General features: G+C 39.7%; 1 non-coding gene across 7 annotated transcripts in view; it reads right to left on the bottom strand.

The window, feature by feature from the left end:
- Window positions 1–11,683: 11,683 nt before the first annotated feature.
- The window catches only part of LOC110599509 (uncharacterized), a 149,862-nt gene continuing 137,012 nt past the window's right edge, over window positions 11,684–24,533 (bottom strand). For 2 of the 7 annotated variants that reach the window (XR_013431855.1, XR_013431856.1), the window contains exons 5-8: window positions 15,931–16,016; window positions 14,770–14,887; window positions 13,081–13,201; window positions 11,684–11,797 (exon numbers count right to left, since the gene is read on the bottom strand). This is a non-coding gene — a transcript (uncharacterized LOC110599509). Of the gene's footprint in view, window positions 11,798–13,080; window positions 13,202–14,769; window positions 14,888–15,930; window positions 16,017–16,711; window positions 16,750–16,877; window positions 16,999–17,139; window positions 17,156–17,335; window positions 17,432–24,533 lie in introns of those variants that run through there. The other 5 variants (XR_005735081.2, XR_013431854.1, XR_005735087.2 and 2 more) reach the window with 5 other exon arrangements.

The raw sequence follows: 24,533 nt of genomic DNA, 5'->3' as shown, positions 1-24,533 counted from the left end.
AACAGATTTTCTCAGACATATTATCTCAAGTGCAAAAAAAATCAAAGGACAGAAGAACAGCACTGTGAACTGACCTCTCTAAACTGCTGTAAAACCAAAGGCTTTTTGGAAAAGATCACCAATGAGAAAAACCGGTAGAGCTTCCCCTAGGAAGGGATTAGTTCTGCCCTAGAGCAGGCTCCAACAGGCTTAGAGCCAACTGTGAGCAACTCGTTCCAACTGCACATTCCATTCAATGACGTAATGTTGGCAGCTTGACCTTGGCAATAGTATGAGCATTTACACCATGGGAAGAGGCAAATTATTTAAATCAGGATTTTTCTGCTCCTCAGAGCTGTTTATCAACATAACACTACCCCTAGGTATGTGTTTATCTAGGGAGGAGACAGGCCTACCTCCATGAAATCCATTTCAAATGCACAGTACTTAGCAACCCATTATCTGGGGTGGACATCTATTGATACTTTCTGTTTGCAGCATCCCTACTTTTATTCTGGTCATAGCACCCCCAGTTCTTTTTGTTGGTCCTGTTGGTTTATTTATAAATGTCTATTTTACTCTATGGATTTGCAGTGGGCCCACTCATACTATGCATAAAGGAAAGTAGGCCACAACCGTACAAATTAAATCCAAACTGACTGTTTCATCAGAGCAGTTTGTTAAATAACAAGGAAAGTTATGGCTCTCCTATCTCTCATCAACCTTATTAGTATAGGTTATAGTTACAGAGCACCTACTCTGTGCAGGTGCTCTAAATGAATTTTCTCCTTCAAGTCTTACAACCACTTAGAAATTGAGTATCATCATCTTCCCTACACACACTTCATATAAGGGAAACTGAGACTCTGACTGCTAAGTCAGTGGCTAAAGGACACACCAAGCCAGAGCCTGAGCCAAACTTTGAACCCAGGTCTGTGTAAAGACCATGTTCATAACCACTCCACTGTTCTGCTCTCAACACATTTATCAGGCATCTTGTAATAAACAGTGCTTTGTGGGAAGACAGAAAGTGATTTGGGGACTGCCATCCTCCTTTGCCCAGCCTCAGACTCATTATACTTCAGACAGCGTGTGGCGCGAGGGCTGAGGAAAAAAAGCCAGCTGACGCGTGGGATTGCCAAGCAACAGCTTATGAAACGAATTCAAACCATGGCAACCAAACACTGCGGACCCAGCAATAGCCTCATTTCATTTACAAGAGTAAGAGGAGGGCTTTGTCAACAACTGATGAGATAAATAAGACTACTGGCTACGCAAGTACATGGAATTGTCATTACCATCATTATCACCATCATCATCATCATCATTATTTTAAAGCACACAGTACCAATTAATCCATGAAAATCATTCCTCTTTTTTTAAAAAAGAATTATTATATGCCACATATAAACTGTGTACACACATATTCTTGGAAAATGTGTATCTCTGAAATCCCAAATCTTAACTGATTGCCTTTTAACAGAGCTATTCATTTGGGGGGAGGGGAAGAGGACTAACACATTAATATGTCTCATTTAAAAATCAATTTATTTACAATGAACCTTCTAATTAATTCCTCACAATAACACTGTGTGCTCGGTATTGCTTTTTCCACTCCACAGGCAAGGAAAGTATGACGTGGGGGTTGTAAATGAGTTTTCATGGGGTCCACATTTAATAAAGCACAGATTCAGAACTCCCTCCTGCTAAATCTCTTGAGTCCAGACCCCTTTGAGAATCTGATCACACTGCAGTTCCTCTCCCTTGGAAAAATGCACCAAAAAACACCTGGTACACTGTGGTTTGACTGTAATTCAATGAGATTCGTGGTTCCCCATGATGTGCATCCATGCAACTCAGCTGGCGGAACAATATCTGGTTGCTTTTAAGCACAATACACAGTGCTTTTAGGGCATTTTTTTCCCTTTGGGTGTTATAGGAAAGCCTTCCCAAAATTCAGAGGGTTGTTAAGCTAGAAGCCATGGAGTGTTAATAGTTGCAGGCAGAAAGGATTGGACATTACAGAATTGCTAACAATTTTGATCGGCTCCAATTTTAATCCTTCAGAATTTAATTCTGACCTCATCCTTTGCTCAATGCATTGGCTAGGTACCCTTCCACCAGAAATGGAAAAGCTTGTTGTTTCTCAGTGAACAGCTGACCCCAGAGCAAATGGCTGTGTCTCCAAATGTATTAGGCCATTTTGTTTATTTATGTTCTGGACATTGTCCCCTTGCTGTCCGGAGACCTTATGACTGTTTCTGTAATGGGAGGAATGGGATCTTCACATGACAGTCAAGCCAGCAGGGCACTGTCTTTTTTTTTTTTTTTTCCTCAGAGGACCTAACTTGTTATGTTAAGATCCCTCACCAGAAAAACTCAAGTTTTTAATAACACAATATAGGCTGGGCATAGTGACACATATCTGTAATCCCAGCAGTTGGGAGGAGAAGGCAAGAGGGTTGCAAACTCAAGACCACACTCAACAACATAGCAAGGCTCTAAGCCACTTAAACAACCTGTGTCAAAATTAAAAATAAGTAAATAAATAGGGCTGGGGATGTGGCTCAGTGGTTAAGCCCCTCTGGTTTCAATCCCTGCTACCAATAAATAAATAAATAGCACAATATAGGCCTCTGGATTGCAACTCTTCCTACCCCATAGTTGGTGCCCAGCTCTCCATGAATGGCACAGATTCTCTTTTGTTCTCTTTATCCCAAGGCCCAGACTGAAAAACTAACTTAGTGGTATTTTTGGCCCTCTAGGACATATCATGGAGATATTTGGAGATAGAAAGGAATCCAAATCCAGTTGGGGAGTGGGGAGAGGAGTGAAGAGGAAGGAGGAGAGAGAAGGAGAAAGGAAGAGAAAGAAGGATTAAAAGAAAGGGAGGGAGAGAGAGGGAGAGGCAATGAGATTCTTCTCAAGGCTTCAATGCAGTCTGAAATGTAGATTCAGTCCCTTGGCCTTGAATGTCATCAGTTTCCCTTTGCGTCCCTATCAACACTCCATGCAGTATGTGGGACTTCTATCTGGTCTGGAATGGCTAGAAGTCCCTTGGACAGGCCACATATTTTTCTATGCCTCTCAGTAAGCCAGAAGTCCTTATCTTTTGGTATTTCAAAGACCTAAGATCCTCCAACTCAAAAAGCCTTTCTTTCAGTTGTATTTTCTCAGTGTAAATTTTCTAAAATCTCTTTGTGATTCAAAAGCTTATCTTGGACTCCTTGATTGATTTGCATTTCTGCTGAAATAACTCTACTCTCAGTCAGAAGCCTTGGACCTGCTGTGATGGCAGGAGGGCCAGGAGTACAGGGGCAAGTTGGAACTGGGGGTGAAAAACAAAAGTTAATAATTCACAATATCATGCTTTCACAAGAAGAGAAATAAGTTTGTCAATAAAGAGAGAAAAGTTCAACAGAGACAAAGGTAGATCCTAAAAGTGAGCCTTTACTCTTCTCTTATTTTTCCCCAAGCAAACTCCATGTAGAAATAGCATATTTTAGGGGTTTTGTTTTATTTTAGGGAGTTGTTGTTTTGGTTCTGTTTTGTTTTGTTGTTTTATGTTCCAGCTCCTAGCAATCTAACCATTCTTATCTGGAAGATATTATCTTCTTACGTATGCCTTATACCTATTCTCTCAAATAAATCTAAAAGATAATATGGTTGCACATAAAAGCAGATGAGAAAGAGAATCACAGAAAATAATTTGCTCTTGGTACATAGTGAAGAATTTTAAATGTAGTCTATTTTCTGACAAAGACCTATGCTAATAATCATCATGACCTAAAAGTTTCCCTTGGCCTTGACTCCATTCAGGGTGGAAGGGGAAAGAGACAGTCCTGCCCTATCCTAAGGTTAGAGTGTACATGTCATACTAGAATCTGGAGTAGGCATCTTTGTGGGTTGGGTCTTGGGTCCAGTTGTCTAAATTCCAAGACAATATGAGCACGAAAGGGGTTACATACTATTGGAATGGATGTTATCACCTATCACTCATGATGTCATCTTCCTTTGATATGCATGGGTATGCAGAAGAGGTACCAGCAGCCCTGAGACTGTTGTTTTTAGAAAGGCATGCTTTTAAGGCTAGCCCTTGGCTGGTAGGTATCTGGGAAACTTGGCCCTTATTGTAGGCGGAATACTGGTCCCTCAAAAATGTCTGCATCTTAATCTCTGGAACCTATGGATATATTACTTTACACTGTAAACATGTTTTTGAAGATGTGATTAAACCTAGTGGCTTTGAGGTATTAGGATTATCCTGGATTATCTGGGTGGGCCTAATCTTACCACATGAGTCCTTAAAAGTGAGAAAACCTTTTTCAGCTGTGGACTTGAGGACTCAACTCATTGTCCTGGCTTTAAAGATGGAGGAGTATCCACAAGCTAAGGAATACAGTGGTCTCTAGAAGCTAGGAATGGTCCTGAATTTATTGCTAATAAAAAATAGACTGGTGGGCTGGGGTTGTGGATCAGTGGTAGAGTGCTCACCTCGCACGTGTGAGGGCCTGGGTTTGATCCTCAGCACCACATTAAAATAAATAAATAAATAAATAAATAAAGGTATTGTGTCCAACTAAACTACAACTAAAAAATATTTTTAAAAAAGATTGGTAACAACCTTGGACAGTAAATAAACTTCCTTTTGCAAAAACATTGCCCATTCATTGTGTTTTTATTCCTGGGGAAGAGTGTGTCTCCTCATAGCAGGGAGAGAAGAGAAGAAGGCCTATGCAAGGACTTCTCTGGACTCTGTGTTGTTTTTTCCTCATTGAATCTTATTGTATATCCTTTTGCTGTAATAATCTCAGCCATGGGTACAACTATATATTGAATCCTGTGAGTCTTTCTAGCAAATTCACAGAACATGTGGGTGGTCTTGGAGCCCCCTAAATGATGAGACATCACAGCCCACATTTCAAGTGGCCAGGAAGTTCCAAAGTGCTTCAGTAGGTGTGATCTGAAGCAAGTCTTTACATTTCATGTCTCACTTGGGGTTAGTGACAGAGGCATGGAGTCAGGCCATGACTGATTTCCTTGTTGCTATGCAACGGTAGTATCTTCTAGAGAAGAAGCAGGGTGCAAACAGGAATTGCCATGTTGTACCACAGCAGAGGCACATCTGCTCCCTCTGGTGGTCTTTCAACAATGGTAACCAGAAATGGAAATGGGAACTCATCCTCGTTGATGAGAAGCAAATGTCAAGGCCACTGGCTGAGTCATCCACTGAATGTAAAAGTTCAGTTCCAATAGGCCTTCAGACCCAGCAAGGCCACTTTTTGGAATGTTTGACCTATTCCTCATGGAAATATGTCCTGGGTGCAGAACTGTACCTAGAAAATAACTGGTTGGACAATAGAATCTGGTGGCATGCACTTAACTGTTCTGTCCCTCAGAATGGAGACACTGAATGTAGATGGGAGTCGCCTTCTGAAGGGGAGTCAGAAAACCTGTGAGAAGATGTTGTATGCTATGAGTGAAACTCTCTTTTGATCCCCCTTATATAACACCCCTCCAAAAACAAAAACAGTATCTCTTAGGTATCTCCTGAAATGAGGAGCCCAAAGTGTCAGTAGGAATTTAACATAAGGTAAGTGACCAGCTAAATTGGTTCAATCATTCCATCATTCCTTCATTTATGTAGTAAGGCAATGAGCTAGCTGCTATGGAGTACAGTAGCAAACCAGTCAGTCATGGTCCCTATTCCCATGGAGTTCCCAGTCCAAAAAAAAAAAAAAAAAAAAAAAAAAAACCTCCTACCTGGTCTCACCATGCCTGTCCTGTGAATAACCCATATGGAATCTGACCATCAAATCAGACCTAGATTCCTGGTTATGCCTGATCAATGTCTATAACCTACCACTAGATGGGCAGGACATGGGCATCTGAAGCACTCATGTTCAACCCTCTCCCTAGAATCAGAGCATCATTATCTCCTGCCCTACACAAATTCTTCTAAACAGCCCCTCAAATTTTCAGAAATCACTTCATTAAGAGTCCTGTCTCCCTAAGATGGAAACCAGAGCTCAGCTGAGAGAGGAGATGCTTCAGCCCTATGCTCCACCAACTAGATGTTCCCCATCAAGACTTTGAATCAAGAAAGATAAACAAATGTTTAGTGTAAGCCATCCCTCATGATGGTGCTAAGATCATTTTTGAGCCACTGAGTCTTCACAGACAGCTGTAATAAATGTCATATTGGCATGGTCCTAGACAGCCTCAGCAATGTCTGTTCCCAGAGGAAGTAGGATTGCCCAAACTTCTGCTGCCTAATCCCTATCCCCTAAGTCACATTTTCTGGCCAATTGGGAGGTTCTCTTGAGCTACCTTTTAGCTGTTGTTGTTGTTTTCTTAATTCCCTTTCTGCTTACAGAAATTAGAATCGTTTCTGTTACAGGTAACTAAGGAATTAGGGAATCCAAAAATAAACAGGGACCAGTCAATTTTCTGTTTCTTTTTGGCTCTGTCAGGACTGGGGATCAGTAACACTTGAAATTAAATGTGACTAAAGAATAAGGGGTCTCTAAGCATCATTCAGTTACCCATTTATAATGTTATTTACTTCCTTAAACTTTTTTTTTTTATTGTAAAAGTCCTCCATCCCACTAAAGCCCAAACTCCTACACTCACACAGAGGAAGAAAACATGCAAAACAAGCATCTGTTTTTTAGCATTGATGTTGTTGCAAGGTCGGTGCTTCACCCACCACAAGATGGCGAAAGAGATTATCACATCCAGCCAGCCTGTCTACCTCCTTCACACCATCAATTATTTAAGAACATTTACTGAGCACATACTGTGTACCAGGCACCATTCCAAGGACTTGGAAACATGAAGTCATTTAATCCTCATAATAAATCTATGAAATAGCTACCATTTCACATATGAGCAAACTGAGGCACAGAGCTATCTAATTTTTGTCCATCTTCATATAATTTACCTCTATTTTCCATCTATCGAACATCTACAGTTATACATTGCTTAACAACAGGGATACATTCTGAGAAACGCATTAATAGCCAATTGCATCACCATGTGAACATCAAAGTATGTACTTACACAAAGCCAGATGGTATAGGTCAATCACTTGGCATGGCTTTCTGATGCAATAAACATGACATGAGGTTGCTACCAGTGACAGAGTATACTGTTTTACAGTCAACTTTCTTTTAAAAGTAGGAGTATACTCTAAAATAACAATGAAGGTCTTAAGTGCCTAAACTAGTAAAATAGCCATTTGTTATAATTATCAAGTATCGTGTATAGTACCTAATTGTATGTGCTTATTATCCAACTGGTAGCACAGTTGCTTTACAATACCATCATCACAAACACAAGTAATATGTTGTACTGCAACTTTACAATGTCTATGACATCACTAGACAATAGGAATTTTTCAGTTCCATTACAATCTTATAGGACCACCATCATATATGTGGTTTGTCAGCCAAAACATAATGTGGCATCAATGTGATATTGATGATAGTCAGTGATATGATAATATATCATTGGTATCTTTTGACTTTTTTTCACTATAAAAGCAATACATGCTCATGATATAAATATGCAAATGATAATGATTAATAAAAATTAAAAGTTTCCTCTTCTCCTTGCTTATCATCCCAGTGGAACTAGTAATAACAAATGTTAGCATTTTTGCATATTCATCCATAAATAAGCATATTTTATACACACTGTATCTTACAGAGGACCATATTCTATGCACTGTTCTACAGCATGCTTCTGATTAGCATCGTATCTCAAACTCAGATGTGAGCTGAGACTGCTCTTGCCTCTGGTCTTCAATTACAGGCCTTGAATATGACACTGTTTATGCTCACCTGTGTACTAGGGAGCGAGTTGTCTGGTACACCACATCAGGAGATGACAGTGAATGTGAGAGAGTTAGAGAGCTGGCAGTCTGCAAGGGGGGAAGTGTGATGTGATGTAAGGTAATTCTGTTGAAGGGTCTCAGGTGGGACTGGTCCTCACCTCTGCTATATTCAGGCCCTAGGCAGGTCCCAGAGAAAAATCTCAATTTGGATGCAGTCAACATTCACAATGCCTTTGGATAGGCCTAGATCTTTGCACATTGCCACTTTTTATCTCATGTAATCAATATGAAATTCCTGTGAGGAAGGAATTATCTATATCTTACATCCAATGAGACTGAGACTCAAGAGAGCTTCATTTACATGGTAAATGTAGAATACAGCTTTTAAGAACTCATTTTTCAAACCAACTCATTTTTCTTCCCATCCATGGTACTATCAACTGCACTCCAGCAAAGACTTCTAGGCCCCCACACTGTTCATGAAGCACAGAAACCTCGAAGAAAAAGGTGTCTCTGCCTCTTGTGTGGTTATTTTACACAGCCCAGTTCCCCTGGAGTGACCCTGAGTGTTTAAGTCGCATGCAACATGACAGGTGTTGGTCTGGCATTGCATACCTTACACTGTGCAATGCAAGTGGACTCCACCTTTGCTCGGCAAAGAAGTTTGCTCTAGCTCTGGACTTGAGCGTTACCCAATGGGACTGGACAAGCCCCCCTTGAAACCTTATCCCCTGTCTTATCTGGTGAAGAACATTCTATTGAAACTCCTTTGTGTGTCACCCTATAAAAATAAAGAGATTCCAGGTACACTCTTTTCCAGAGCTCTTTCCATTGTGGAAGCTGACCTTTAAGTTCGCAGAGTAGTCCCGCCCTCGATATGAAAATTACTTCTGTGTCCTGTGCTTTTTCGCCATTTTCTTAGCTTAATGTTGCGGCCAGCTCTTTTTTAGTTTCATTTTGTTTCTGAATATTTATTTTTTAGTTGTAGTTGGACACATTACTTTTATTTTATTTATTTATATGTGGTGTTGAGGATCAAACCCAGGACCTCACAAATGCTAGGTGACCGCTTTACCACTAAGCCACAACTCCTGCCCCCACAGTCAGCTCTTTTGATCCTAGTTCATCTCTTCAGTGCAGGTCGCTGGCCAGAGTCCCAGTCTCCCCTCTCACCCAGGTCCTGTTCTGCTCTTCCCCAAAGGATGAAACTCCAGCTCCATTTGGGAGCAGGCCTGGACTTCTGATGGGAGTGGAGACAGAACACTGTTGTATCCAAGGCCACTTGGACTGAGTGGCACCTCCCCTTTCCCATCTTATCAGTGTTCTGCAGAGACCATACCAGCTCCTTGCCTCCTCCTTAGACTCCCAAGGCCAAGGGTAGGATGAGGGTTTGGCAGCTGGCCTTCTGCCCCAATAGATGCTGAGTAGCCCATGGGTAGAATTCAGCCACCAAAGCCCATGCGGACAAGGCACCACAGAGATATATCTAGAACTGACAGCACTGAGAAAAGGGTGCAAGCTATGGGACACAATCCAGACTCTTAAGCCCTAGGGGGTGGGAAGAGAAGTAAAACCTATGGAGCTGCCAGCAGAAAGAGAGGGTTGGGCATGGACTGAAGGGTCTCTGTGATCTCTTGTGCCAAGGGGCTGGTGGCATTTGATCTTTGCAGGTGCATAATCAGGCAGCACAGCCCCACAAGCCTACCAACATGTGCTAGGCCACAGCCAGTTACTATCAGAACTCAGGGAAGAGGCTCTTCCTGGAACATTCATACCCGCTCTTCAGTCATGAATGCTGACATCTTTCCTGGGGTATATTATTCCCTGGAAGCAGTAGTTGAATCTGCTTCCCCATGCTTCTAGCTATGCCCAAGACTTGAGCTCCTGTTCTGGGCTCACTCTTTGTGAGCTATGTGGAGCCAAAGTATCACTATAGATCCAGTAAACATTAAGAAGTTTAGGAATGGATATTATGGACAATTTTGTGTAATGCGAATTTAGACAACATGGACAAAGTACTAGAAAAATAAAATTTAACCAAACAGGAAAAATAGAATATTGAAATGGTCTCATTTCTACTAAAGATATTGTATCATTAACTTAAAACTTCCCTCCAAAGAACCCTAGACCCATGGCTTCACTGCCAAATTATATGAACACTTAAGAAATTGATCCAATATAAGATGACATTTTTTAACAGAAAATAGAAAAATACAGGATACACATTCCAACTCATTTTATGAAACTGGAATAAATTTGATTTAAAAAGTTGACATGGATAAGGGAAGAACAGTGGATGAATCTGACCTACCTCTCCTATGTACATATGTGAATATACCACAATGAATCATACCATCACATATATCCACAAAACACTAACCAGAAAATATCTAAAAGTAAATAGAAGGATCAGTATAGTAGAGGGAAGGGGACAGAGAGAGGGAGGAAGAGAGGGAAAGACTGGGGACTGAATTTGTGCAAATTACATTCCTTTTTTTTTTTTTTAGCTATGTCAAAATGAACTCCCATGTCACGTGTAACTAAAAAGAAACAATAAAATGGGGGGGAAAGGCTTGATATTAAGAATACACACAAAAAATTACAGGACAATTTCACTTGTGAACAAAACTATAAAAATCCTAATCATTAGGACAAGGAAGCAGCAATATATCAAAATGACAATATAACATGCTTTAAACTAGGCTTATTCTAGGGATGCCACATTAACAGATTAATAGACAAACAAAACACATAATCACAACATATGCAGAACAATTCAATGTATATTCATAATTCATTGTAAGTACTTTGTGTTGTTTGGGTTTTGTTTTGGAACCAGGGAATACCCCCAGGTCACTTAGCCACTGAGACACATCCCCAGCACTTTGTCTTTTATTTTAAGAGAGGTGTCACTAGGTTGCTTACAGCCTCACTAAATTGCAAAAACTGGCTACAAATCTGTGATCCTCCTGCCTCAGCCTCCTGAGCCACTGGGATTACAGATGGATGCTACCACACCCAAATCATAATAAGTACTCTTGGCAAACTAGGAATAAAAAGAACATTCTTAATCTAATAGACAGTATCTACATTTAAGAAAACCACTAGAGTATTCATCACAGTGACATTGAAAGTGTTTCCTTTGAGTTTAGGAATATGACAAAGATGTCTCCTAGCATCATTTCTAGTCAACAATGTACTTTAAAGGTCAGGCCAGTACCATGAGGTAAGGACAAAAAAAAAAATAAAAGTATAAAGATTCAAAAGGGGGGCTGGGGTTGTAGCACAGTGGCAGAACACTTGCTTAGAACATGTGAGGCACTGGGTTCAATTCTCAGCACTCCATAAAAAAAGGTATTGTGTCCATCTATAACTAAAAATATTTTTTAAAAGATTCAAAGGGAAGAAATAAAATGGTCATTGTCCGCATAAGATATGATTGTGTATGCAGAAAAATCAAAAGATGTAGTGATAAACTAGTAAGATAAACAAGTTTAGCAAGGCTGCCAGATGCAGAAATCAACATACAAAAAAACACACACATACAAAAAATACATCAATTCTGAACAGAACATGGAGAGGTTTTGTGGGGGGCAGTACTGGGGATTGAACTCAAGGGCACTCGACCACTGAGCCACATCCCCAGCCCTATTTTGTATTTTATTTACTGACAGGGTCTTACTGAGTTGCTTAGGACCTCGCTTTTCTAAGACTGGCTTTGAAGTCGGGATCCTACTGCCTCAGCCTCCTGAGCCACCAGGATTACAGGTGTGACCACCACGCCTGGCAGAACATGGAGAGTTTTTAAGATGCCATTTATAATAATATCGACTTCTTAGGAACAGATTTAACAAAAGATATGACTCCTTCAGAGAAAACAGCAAAACTTTATTAAGAAAATTTAACAAGTCAAATTTTTAATACAATAACAACATGTATGGCTTCGGTTCATCTTCTTTTTAACTTATGACTGCATATCACCTAAAATATAAATTCAACAATTGGGTAAATTAGCAGAACTTTACTGAGATGATACTAAAAACACACATGAAGGGCACTACAGTTTTGTTTTTATATAATAAACTAAAACCAGAACCCTAATCACTGCATAGACTTCTATATTAATGCACATCCTTAGGCATACCAGCTCTAATTTTACTAATATTATGTATCCCTCTTTCTGGTGACATGAAAAAAAAGACTTCTCAAAACCCAGAACAGATTAAATCATCTAAGACCATTTAACAATAATTTTCAGAAGAGGACAAAATAGTAATTTCAATTATAAAAATTAACCAAACAAAAACTCCAAGAACCAAAACAAGCAAACCCAGTGCCATTCAAGTGTACTGATTTAAAGCCCTCTATTAATTATTAGCTAAAGTAATAAGTGATACCCGAAATCACTAAACAGTTCAAACAAAAGTGCTTCATCTGGTTAAGCTCTTGTGCAAAAGTGCAAAAATATTTATTGATCTAGTTCAACTGCTTGCTATGTGTTATATTTACAGCAGAGTGGCTATTCCATTGGGCACTATTGTGCTGGTGTAAATATTCACATCACTCCCTTTCACTCTCAGTAGTATCCTAGTTTGCATAGTAAAAATTAGTCATACTAGTTTAAGCCACCACAAGAGATGACATTAAAAATGAAAGCAGGAAGCCCTGAGTTCCATCCCTATCAACACTAAAATAAAAAAAAATAAGGAAAATGCTACAATTTCTCAGCCTGGCTGAAAAGTTGCATAATACATTTATTCATTTATGTACTTATTTATTATGGTACTGGGAATTGAACGTAGGGCCTCACATATGCTAGGCAAGTGCTCTACCATTAAGTTACATCATCCTGGCTCATGATTTTTAAAAAAAAAATTAACATAGAAAACCCAAAAGAGACCTTATTTTTCTGGTGTCTAAAATATAAAGTTAATTTTCATAAACAATTTTGGCAAGTTAAAAAAAAGCAGCACTATTGTGCTATTTAGATACCCTTGGATATTTTAAATGATTTCACATACTTTAAAAAGAATCTGATCACTTGCCTTGGATGTTAAATGACATCTATGCCAAAATAGTCATACTGTGATGTTTTATAATTCAACAACATAGTTTTGACCTAACTGCTTTTCCCTGAAAATGTCTCTGAATCAAGTATTTGATGTCCGAACTACCTTTCAAATAATCTTTGTATGTGAGATTTGTTATTAAAGCATAATATTGCAGAAAAGAGCAACCCCATGACTTCTTAATGGATACGGTACCTGTTTCCGGAATTTTAGCACAGTCTACGTGGAATCTTCTCTTTCATATCAGGGGCATCTTTACCCTCACACACAGTACTTTTCATATTCATTCCCAGGCAATCAACATCAAGTTCAGGTTCTTGTATAAATAAAAAGAGTTATTAATGTAAACAGTAAACCAAAAATTAGTGTTATTAAATAAAGTTATTTAGGCTACTATTGTAACAAATGTGATGCCTAAGAATGCAAGGAGTACTGGAGTTTTCTGCTTGAAAATGAGGAAGCTGGGTTCTTCTTAACTTCCTCTATGGAGCTTTTCTTTCCTAAGACCGGTTAAAACAATTTGTCACTATTGAACCCTATATATACTTCTATTATTGCAATTATCTCCTTAGATCAGTTACTCATTTACATTCATTTCTCTGAATAGATCTGAGCTTAAGACCAAAATCATTCTCTCATTTGTATTTATATTTGCAGCATCTAACACATTATCTGGCACTCAGTAGGTTCCAATAAAGGAGAAAAAGATCTTTAAGAAAACTGATATGAGGCAAACGAGAATTTAGAAATATTTTTAAAAATAAGCAGTTTGGAATCTAGTACTAAATGTTGTGAAAGACAAAGACTGAGGAATACTTCCAAGTTAAAGAAGACCAAAGAAATATGAAAACTAAATGCAATGGGTAGCTGTGATTGAAATTTGATCAGGAAGGAAAAATGTGCAATAAATAATGTTATTAGGTCAAATGACAAAAACTGTAGTAGACTATATTACATCATGCTTTACTGATGTTAAAATTTTTTTAATTTGATAATTGTACTGGGACTTTTAAAGAGCATATCCCCATTTTTATAAGATGAATATTGAATTGTTTAGGGAGCAAAGAATTGTGATATTTGAAACTTATTCTCAAATGATTTAGCAATAATATACATATCAACATGTAAAAAGAAGGCAGTGAATGGCAAAATATTAGCAATTGGTCAATCAAGGCAAACAGTATACAGGTGTTCCCTGTACTTCCTTATAACTTTAGATAATTTTAAAATATTTTCTTATGAAAATTAAAAAATGAAAATTAGAAAAGAATTATGTGACAACTAGATGATGGTTCAGAAAGACAAACATATTGAAGACTTTAACAGCAACTAGGAAAGAATTTCACATTTTTCTTTGTATTATGGAATTTTCTAAAAACTGCAAAGTATGAGTTAACCATAAAACATCTAGGTTTCAAACTTTTTTTCAATATCTTTTTTTAATACCTCTGTTTTTATTTATTTATTTTTATGTGGTTCTGAGGATCAAACCCAGGGCCTCCCACAGACTAGGCGAGCGCTCTACTGCTTAGCCACAACCCCAGCCCCTTGTTCAAACTTTTGATGCAGTGACCTAAGCTCAGAAAACAACATCCCAAGAAGACCACTAGCTAAGTAAAACCATTTATAATTTTGTCTAAATTTAATGTATCTTTTGATTTGTTCATGTATAGTCTTGGCAAGTGTTGTAGTTTCCAACATGCCAAATAACTCTTCTGATATATGATAGGTAAAATGCTGAGAGAAAAATTTGTCGTAGTGGAGGACTAGGGTCAGCTGAAAACTACACCATTTCTTAGCAAACAGGTTTCCATTCAGTTACCGAGAATATTTTATTTATTTTTACTACTAATGTAAATGAAAATAGAAAATAGTCCTTCATACCATCTTCAATTTCAACCACAATTATTCCTTCTTCTTCTTCTTCTTGTCCAGTTTCAATATCCTGACTCTTAGTTGGTGGTGGTTTCTCTTGAGATTTTTTATCACTGTTCTTTAGAACCTTCAGGAAGCATAGGTGCAAATAAAGAGTATTTTATTAATATAATGACAAAAGAAAGCACAAATATACATACTACTCTATGAGATAACTAATCAGAGCAAATATGAAGAGGTTTGTCTTATCCTCTTCCTGTTAGCTCTCTTAAGAATGTTATTAGGGGCTGGAGTTATAGCTCAGCAGTAGAGTTCTTGTCTCACACATGTGAGGCACTGGGTTTGATCCTCAGTACCACATAAAAATAAATAAAATATATAAAGATATGGTGTTCATCTTAAAAATAAATATTTTTTTAAAAAAAGAATGCTATTATAAACTGGAAGTGGTTGTGCATGTCCATTATCCCATAGGTTGAGGCAGGAGGTTTGCAAATTCAAAGCCAGTCTCAGCAACTTCGCAAGAACCTGTCTCAAAAATTAAAAAAAAAAAAAGGCTGGGAATGTGGTTCAGTATCCCAGGGTTCAATCTCTGGCACCAAAACAAACAAACAAACAAACAAACCAGTTAATCTAGGTCTGAGAGTATAAGTCAGTGGTAGAGCACTTACCTAGCATGCAGGAGGGCCTAGGTTCTATGCCCAGCACCACCACCACACAAAAACGTTACTCTTGCTATCTACTGCTACCTAGAAAGTAATCTAATAAAGGTGTTACCTGTAAGAACCAATAATTTTGGAATACATCTTAATCTTCTTTGGGCTGTTTTAAAATTTTTTAATTTGGTCTTTTTAGTTATACCTGACAGTAGAATCTATTTTTATATATTTATACAAGCATTGCATATATCTTATTCAGTTAGGATCTCAGTCTTGTGGAGGGGCTATTAATAAGCAGATTGGGAAGTCATAGGGACTATTCCCAGGTTTATTACATACAGAGCCAGACCACATAAGAGTATAAGTCTCTTTGCTCAATGTCTCATTCATGACATTCAGTTTCCAGCAATTTTCAGCAAGAATGTCCTTTATACAACAGATCTGTGTTGGTTTTCTAAAAAAATAAAAAAGCAAACCTCTACCAATTAAAATAAAATGTTAAAACACTCACAATCACAGGTTTAACCGAACCAGAAGCTTCTCGACCATCTCCTCTTCCTCTGGATCTGGATCTTACTCTTGCACTCATACTTCACGCTGAAAATAGAAGTCATAAACCAAAGACTGCTAAAAACAACAATAACAAAAATAATTATACTTGAATATTTCTATGGCTGACTTCTGATCACAAATTTTTTTTTCATTTGGTGGTATTTCCAAAATAAGTTCTGGGTTTTAAAAAAAAAAGTCTGTTTTGCGAACACATAAAATAAAGCTATTTGCAAATCTTTTTGATTCTCTTACAGCGAATTTGGCAGACAGGTGATCCTCAAGCACTAGATTTTAAAACGAGGGCTTTACTAATGAGATTTAATTCATAACTGGATTCCTTTATAAAGAGATTCTGTAACACAGCTAGGGCCAGTTTCGTTTCACTGCCTGAGCCTTCAACTCAAACTCCTTAATCAGTCATCTGTCCTCTTGGGTACCTCCGCCCACACCCAAGGAGATCTCCAAAACCTACCCCGGCACTGTGGCCCACACCTGTAATCCCAGTGATTTGGGAGGCTGAGGCAGGTGGATCATCAATTCAAAGCCACACTCAGCAATTTAGCAAAGACCTAAACAACTTTGGGAGACCCTGTCTCAAAATGAAAAATAAAAAAGGGGTACGGATGTGGCTCAGTGGTTCATCGCCTGTGGGTTCAACCCCCGGTATCAAAAAAGGACAAAACAATCCTCAATTTTTCATCCCATTTCAAATGAGTCCCTACTCCTCTTACCCCACCTACCTCTTTTGTCTTTTCTCTCCACAACCAGATCCGAGACACTAGTGGCACAATGGTAAGAAGAACACAACCATGAGAGATGCTTCCTCTGAGACAATAAGCCACACGGCCCAACCCAACAGAAGCCCAACGGCTCCTAACACTAACCCTTTAAGCTTGTGAGACCTACCAGTTAAATTCCGCCAAATGAGAACAAACGAAGACCCCACACAACTCAACGCCCCAGGCACCACGCGGAGGACACCAGCCAGGAAGCTGAACAGTGCGCATGCGCACTAAAGCCAGCGAGTGCCTCGTGCTCTGATTCCCAGACTCCGCCCCCACCCTCCCATCCCCCAAACCCACTCGGGAATCTAGCCTCTCTCGGCTTTTCCAGGCACCTCTGGCCTCAGACTCCTCCAACAGCAACCAAACACTCGCCCCGTCTTCACCTAAACCCTTCCTCGCCTTGGCTCCTGCCCTGCCAGACAATGCCTACGGCCGCATTGCAGTCTTAAATAGAAAGGATGACTGTCGAGGCTCTTCCAACTTCCAGGTGGCAGGTTGCGCTGCTCCACCCACTGAAGCCCTTAGGCTAGTCCTCATACTCACACTTAAGCCTGTTAGAGGATTAATCTTGGGACCTACCGTCTAAATTCCAAATCAGTCAAGACTAGTAATGTGAACTGCCCACGAACAGCACCGAGCTCACCACAGGCTGAGGGGACAGTGCATAGTGAGCATGCGCACAGAGGCCTGCACTTGCCACGCAGACTGTGGCTCCCCCTATTTGCCCACCCTCAGGTTCCCATTGAGGACTCCTGAATTTGTCCTTTTGCAGCCAGTTCAGGCATTTATAAGCCTCAGATACCTCCAAATGCACCCTCAACACTTAGCCCACCTTTACCTGACCCCCTCCCCTTCTTAGCCCACTCTTCTCCCTTGTCCTGGTCCCTCCACCACAAGGCTCATGGTTACATTGGCGCCTGTGAAAAGAAGGCCTCAAAGCCTCTGAAGCCGTGGTCTGCAATGTCCAACTTTCCCTAAGCCCTCTGGCTCATTCACTCACACCTGTTAGGGTTGCCCAGTGACTGCAGTCTGTCTCAAAGAAATGAATATATATGGTAGTTGTGGTGAAAATTCAAAAGTCTATGGGGTTGACTGCACTAGCCAATCCCAATTCTCATAGGTAACTCCATCAGCCAATCTCAAACCTTTTAAGTGTATCCCTGTACATGAGCAGTATGTATTGTGAGCTATCTTTTTTTTTTTTTAGTTGTAGATGGACAGCATGCTTTTAGTCGTTCAGTTTTATATAGTGCTAAGGATTGAACCTAGTGCCTCACACATGCTAAGCAAGTGCTCTGCCTTTGAGCTATCTTTCTAGTTCTTTCCTACCAAGTCCTTCTCACCTGGAGATGGGTGTGACCTTCCCAGGGTGGGGGTAGAGTGGAAGCTTTTCCTTCTCCCTCTCCAGTTTTCATTCTTCGATGTCTACACCTTTCTCTGTGCTGATACTACTCCTTTTTAAATTTTTATTGATTCTTTTTAGTTATACATGATGGTAGAATCTATTTTGACATCATACTTACATGGAGTATAACTTCCAATTTTTTTTGTGGTTGTGTTAGGTCAGTTTGAGGGACTGACTGCACTAGCCAATCCCAATTCTTATACGTAGCTCCATCAGCCAATCTCATGGCTAAGGGAACAAAGCACCAGGCAACAACCAATCAGCGCCAACAAACAAGCAATAATAACCACCTGTCAAACAGTGGGGGTCTCCTGATTGATCCTGGAAGGACCTGGAGTTCAGCAAGTTTCTCTGACCAACCCCAGGAGGACAAGGGGCCCTAAAAACTTCCCTTTCCTGTCCCAAGCCCTCCCTTCCTGCCCTAAGACGATAAAATTCCAGCCCAGCTGAGCCTCAGTGTGACTCCCCTGGACCCGCTCTGTTGGACCGGAGTGTCTCACCCAGGAGCGAATCTCAATAAAGCCTTGTTCAGCAGCTTTTAATCTGCCTCCTTTTGGTCACCCGTGTCTGCCCTTACAGGTTGTGCATCTTGTGGCATTACATTGGCCATGTATTCATATATGAGCATAGGAAAACTGTGTCTGCTTCATTCTACTCTTTCCTATTCCCATTCTCCCTCCCTACCATCACTCCCCCTTGTCCAATCCAGGAAACCTCCACTCTGCGCCACTGTTGTGAGTTAATATCCACATATCAGAGAGAACTTTCGGCTTTTGGTTTGGGGGATTGGCTTATTTCACTTAGCATGATAGTCTCCAGTTCCATCCACTTACCAGCAAATGCCATAATTTCATTCTTTATGGCTGAATAATATTCTATTGTGTGTAAGTGCCAAATATCCATTCATCTGTTGAAAGGAACCAAGGTTGGTTACATATCTCAGCTATTGGGAATTGAGCTTCTATAAACATTGATGTGGCTGTGTCACTATTGTGTGCTGATTTTAAGTCCTTCGTGTATATGCCAAGGAGTGAGGTAAGTGGGTCAAATGGTGGTTGCATTCCAAGTTTTCTGAGATATCTCTTCATTGCTTTCCATACTGGTTGCACCAATATGCAGTCCCTTCAGCAATGTATGAGTGTACCTTTTCCCCCACATCCTACTGTGCTGCTTTTTTACCTGCTGATTTACCCTCCAATTTTTCCTCTCAATTCTACTGCTACAGTGGCCCTCAAGAGGAGCCTGTACAGTGGGAAAGTGCCCCTTCTTTCAATCCCCAATACCAAAGAGAGAGAGAACATAGGAGTCTTTAGTCTCTATCAAGATGTATGAAAGTGTTTAGCCTCTGAGAGAGCAGAAAATCATTTTAAGCAATGTAATCCAGAAAAATGTAAAGAGAAGGATTGGTAAGTCTGAATAGTCAAATTGGTAAATCTAAATAATAAGTGTTAAGAATTGCATGAATATTGGTATCCAGCATTTTTACTTCTAGGACCTTCTATTACAAAAATGGTCTTGAATGTGAACTAATATTCAGATACCCAGGACTTCCAAAGCAGCCTAATTTATAATAGCATGGTCAAGAACTTGCTATATAAGTAAATTATGGCATATTTTAAAATTAAGTATGGCTAGCCATCAAAACAATGTGGAATAATGTTTCCTGTCACAGCAGTGCTGCCCACTATAATTGTTTTAATTTGAGACAGCTGGTTATGTACCACTGTGTGTGTGCACCATGATCCCCCCAAAATAGAGACTGGAAAATTCACTAGTGCTACCACACCACCACCCTTCCTTTCAGACAGCTTTTTTATTTTCCTGGATGTTGTGAACTTTATTGATCATTTGTGACCAAGTAGGTCTCCCTAAGTTCTTCGCTTTCTTCAGCAGGGCTGGGATGGAAACTGAGAATAAGGAAAACTCTAAGTATGTTGAGTGAGTTGGAGCAGGGATTCCTCAGCAACCGAGGACCTTTCTCTTCCTTTCATGATGAGACTGGGGCTGGTGGTCCAGGGGCTCTTACTCCTTGGAGGCCATGTGGACTATGTTACTGTAGCCTAATTCATGTTCATATCAGGAAATGAGCTTTGCATAATGGTAGTTGAAGGCAATGCCAGCTCCAACATTGAAGATAGAAGTCAGTGTCGTTGTGTCATTGTTAAAGTTGCAGGAGATATCCTGGTTCTCCATGTAGACAAGGATGTCCTTTAGGGGGGTCCTCTGATGTTTGCTTCACCGCATTATTGATGTCATCATATTTGGCATCTTTCTCCAGTCAGCAGATAGGATCCATGACTGACACATTGAGGGTGGACACATGGGAGGCCATGCCAGTAGGCTTACCATTGAGCTCAAAGATGACCTTGCCCACATCCTTGGTGGAACCATTGCATGCAGGCATAATGTTCTGGGCAGCCTTATGGGCATCATGCCACAGTTTCCCAGAGGAGCCACACACCGCTTTCAGGTTTGGTAGTGGTAGAATGGATTGGTCATGAGTCCTTCCATGATGGCAAAGTAGTCTTTGCAGCTGAGATGTATGAGAGGTGCCTGTCTTGATCCCCAATAGTTTGTGCACTCATCCTCATCTCTTTAGAAGGAGGAAGAAATAGGTTTATAAGAAACTCCAACAATCTCTCTCAATTAGTAATGCACGAAGCATCCTTTTCGTGCGCTCTTCATTCAGGAACACATCCTGCATGGGCGAGGGAATGGGTACCTGTGGGAGGGATGGCTGACTGCTGAAGTAAAGCTATGAAAGCAGAACCAGGAAATAAACACAAAAGACCAGAAATATATTTTAAAGGAAGGGGGCAGTGATTGGTTAGGCTGACCAGAGGGGTATGACTTCTAACAAAGACGGAGCCTGTGCTTGCTTTATTTATTTATGTGCAGATCAAAGGAAAACGGTAAGTATAAGATTTCAGTGGGGGAGGAGTCTTGTCTCTGTGCTTGCTTCTTCATGAAAAACAGGATATAGGTGGATGTACGCAGACTGTTTGGCTCTTAGCGAGTCACTCCCATCTCCAAGACTGTACTTGAACGTGAATGGTGACCTAGAACCTGGCACCAACGCAAATTGGGCATTTTCCAACCAGTGGATTCCTTCTGGGAGTTCCCAAGACCAGGCTTCCCTGCCTAATGGGTCAAATGTCACTCAGTTCACACACTGCTTCCCATAGAGAGTCATCCTAAATGTATATTCATTCAGGTGGACAGCAGTATGAATACAAGTCCAAGAGTGAACTTGAAGTGTCTGTGTGTTCCGTCATTCATTTACTCATATGAATCACAATAAAATTAGACAATCTGATTTTTGCATCAATTGAGGAATTATATAAATTAACAAATATATAGATAGAATGGTGTTAACTAACATTAAACGCTACAACAGAGCTATAGATGAGCCTGTTTGTTTTAAACACACGTGTTTGTGCTTGTACATTGATTATTCACTTTTTTGCCACTATAGGTAATACTAGAATAAATTGCTTATACTTGCACTGTAGGACAATTTTCTAGTGTTGTCTTAGGAATTATTTCTAGAAATTGGATCGCTAGATGAAAACATGTGGGCAGTTAAAAGGTTTTAATGTGTATTGCTAGATGACTGTACAATATGAGAAACCATTTTGGATACAACTCCAGTGTATGTACAAGAAGCTCCATTTTCTTCTACCCTTGCAATTAGTGAAGATAACATTAATTATTTTTTGACTATTTGATGAGAGAAAATATTGCAGTAGCATTCAATTTGTATTTTTTTAAAATATTTATTTTTTTAGGATTAGATGGACACAATACGTGACAAAAACAGCATGGTACTGGTACCAAAACAGGCGGGTGGACCAATGGTACAGAATAGAGGACACAGAGACTAATCCACAAAACTACAACTACCTTATATTTGATAAAGAGGCTAAAAGCATGCAATGGAGGAAGGATAGCATCTTTAACAAATGGTGTTGGGAAAATTGGAAATCCATATGCAACAAAATAAAACTGAATCCCTTTCTCTCGCCATGCACAAAAGTTAACTCAAAATGGATCAAGGAGCTTGATATCAAATCAGAGACTCTGCATCTGATAGAAGAAAAAGTTGGCTCCGATCTACATATTGTGGGGTCGGGCTCCAAATTCCTTAATAGGATACCCATAGCCCAAGAGTTAACATCTAGAATCATCAAATGGGACTTACTCAAACTAAAAAGTTTTTTCTCAGCAAGAGAAACAATAAGAGAGGTAAATAGGGAGCCTACATCCTGGGAACAAATTTTTACTCCTCACACTTCAGATAGAGCCCTAATATCCAGAGTATACAAAGAACTCAAAAAATTAGACAAGGGCTGGGGATGTGGCTCGAGTGGTAGCGCGTTCGCCTGGCATGAGTGCGGCCCGGGTTCGATCCTCAGCACCACATACAAACAAAGATGTTGTGTCCGCCGAGAACTAAAAAATAAATATTAAAAAAATTCAAAAAAAATTAGACAATAAGATAACAAATAACCCAATCAACAAATGGGCCAAGGACCTGAACAGACACTTCTCAGAGGAGGATATACAATCAATCAACAAGTACATGAGAAAATGCTCACCATCTCTAGCAGTCAGAGAAATGCAAATCAAAACCACCCTAAGATACCATCTCACTCCATTAAGATTGGCAGCCACTATGAAGTCAAACAACAAGTGCTGGCAAGGATGTGGAGAAAAGGATACACTTGTAAATTGCTGGTGGGACTGCAAATTGGTGCGGCCAATTTGGAAAGCAGTATGGAGATTCCTGGGAAAGCTGGGAATGGAACCACCATTTGACCCAGCTATTGCCCTTCTCGGACTATTCCCTGAAGACCTTAAAAGAGCATACTATAGGGATACTGCCACATCGATGTTCATAGCAGCACAATTCACAATAGCTAGACTGTGGAACCAACCCAGATGCCCTTCAATAGATGAATGGATAAAAAAAATGTGGCATTTACACACCATGGAGGATTATGCAGCACTGAAAAATGACAAAATCATGGAATTTGCAGGGAAATGGATGGCACTAGAGCAGATTATGCTTAGTGAAGCTAGCCAATCCCTAAAAAACAAATACCAAATGTCTTCTTTGATATAATGAGAGCAACTATGAACAGAGCAGGGAGGAAGAGCAGGAAGAAAAGATTAACATTAAACAGAGACATGAGATGGGAGGGAAAGGGAGAGAAAAGGGAAATTACATGGAAATGAAGGGAGACCCTCATTGCTATACAAAATTACATATAAGAGGTTGTGAGGGGAATGGGAAAATAAACAAGGAGAGAAATGAATTACAATAGATGGGGTAGAGAGAGAAGATGTGAGGGAAGGGGAGGGGGGATAGTAGAGGATAGGAAAGGTAGCAGAATACAACAGTTACTAATAGAGCATTATGTAAAATTGTGGATGTGTAACCGACGTGATTCTGCAATCTGCATTTGGGGTAAAAATTGGGAGTTCATAACCCACTTCAATCTAATATATGAAATATGATATGTCAAGAGCTTTGTAATGTTGTGAACAACTAATAAAAAATGGAAAAAAAAACCACAATGCTTTTATTTTTATGTATTGCTGAGGATGGAACCCGGGTCCTGCCCACGCTAGGGGAGTGCTCCACCGCTGAGCCACAATCCCAGCCCCTCAAATTTGTATTTTTGATAAATAATAAAGTTGAACATTGTCATTCAATGAATTCTGGCTCAGAAAAATAAATCCACAAAAAAAAAGAAAGAGAATTAAGAAATAACTCTGGAATTCCGGCATTCATTAAGGTATGTATGTCAAAATGCACTCTACTCTCATGTATATCTTAAAAGAACAAATAAAAAATTTTTAAAAAGAAACTATACAACTATATTCTATTTGGCATTTTAGTGCATATCTTTTCATATATATGTATTCCACATTAACTTTATCATTCATGTTATGGAAAACATTCTCAGGGATCATTCCCTACCCACTTCTTTAATTACTTCTTCAGGGGAAAAAATCCCCATCTGATGAAATCAGGGCTTGAGGGTATTTACAATTTGTCCAATGTCAATACCATCTGGCAATATATTCCAGAAATTAAACCTGTGTCTCTCTTATTCCATTGCCTTTCTAGTTTCTTTACATTGCAATGCCTCATAGGTCCACTAACTTCCTTGAACCCCTTAGCCCAAGGAGAGGCTTAGCAGTCCTATGAGCACCTTCTACCCAAATGTGCAGGATGCAAGACTGGCAGAAGGAACAAGATGAGCTAAGTCATAGAAGCATGTTGGCAAACTGCAGAGGTCACCAGGATTGGAGATTTAGGCTATGAGTCAGAGGGTAATCTTTTCTTCCACGCCCTTTGACCAA

This window comes from Ictidomys tridecemlineatus, chromosome X (assembly GCF_052094955.1).
Source record: "Ictidomys tridecemlineatus isolate mIctTri1 chromosome X, mIctTri1.hap1, whole genome shotgun sequence".
Taxonomy (NCBI): domain Eukaryota; kingdom Metazoa; phylum Chordata; class Mammalia; order Rodentia; family Sciuridae; genus Ictidomys; species Ictidomys tridecemlineatus.
This window is presented reverse-complemented; position numbering and strand designations above follow the sequence as displayed.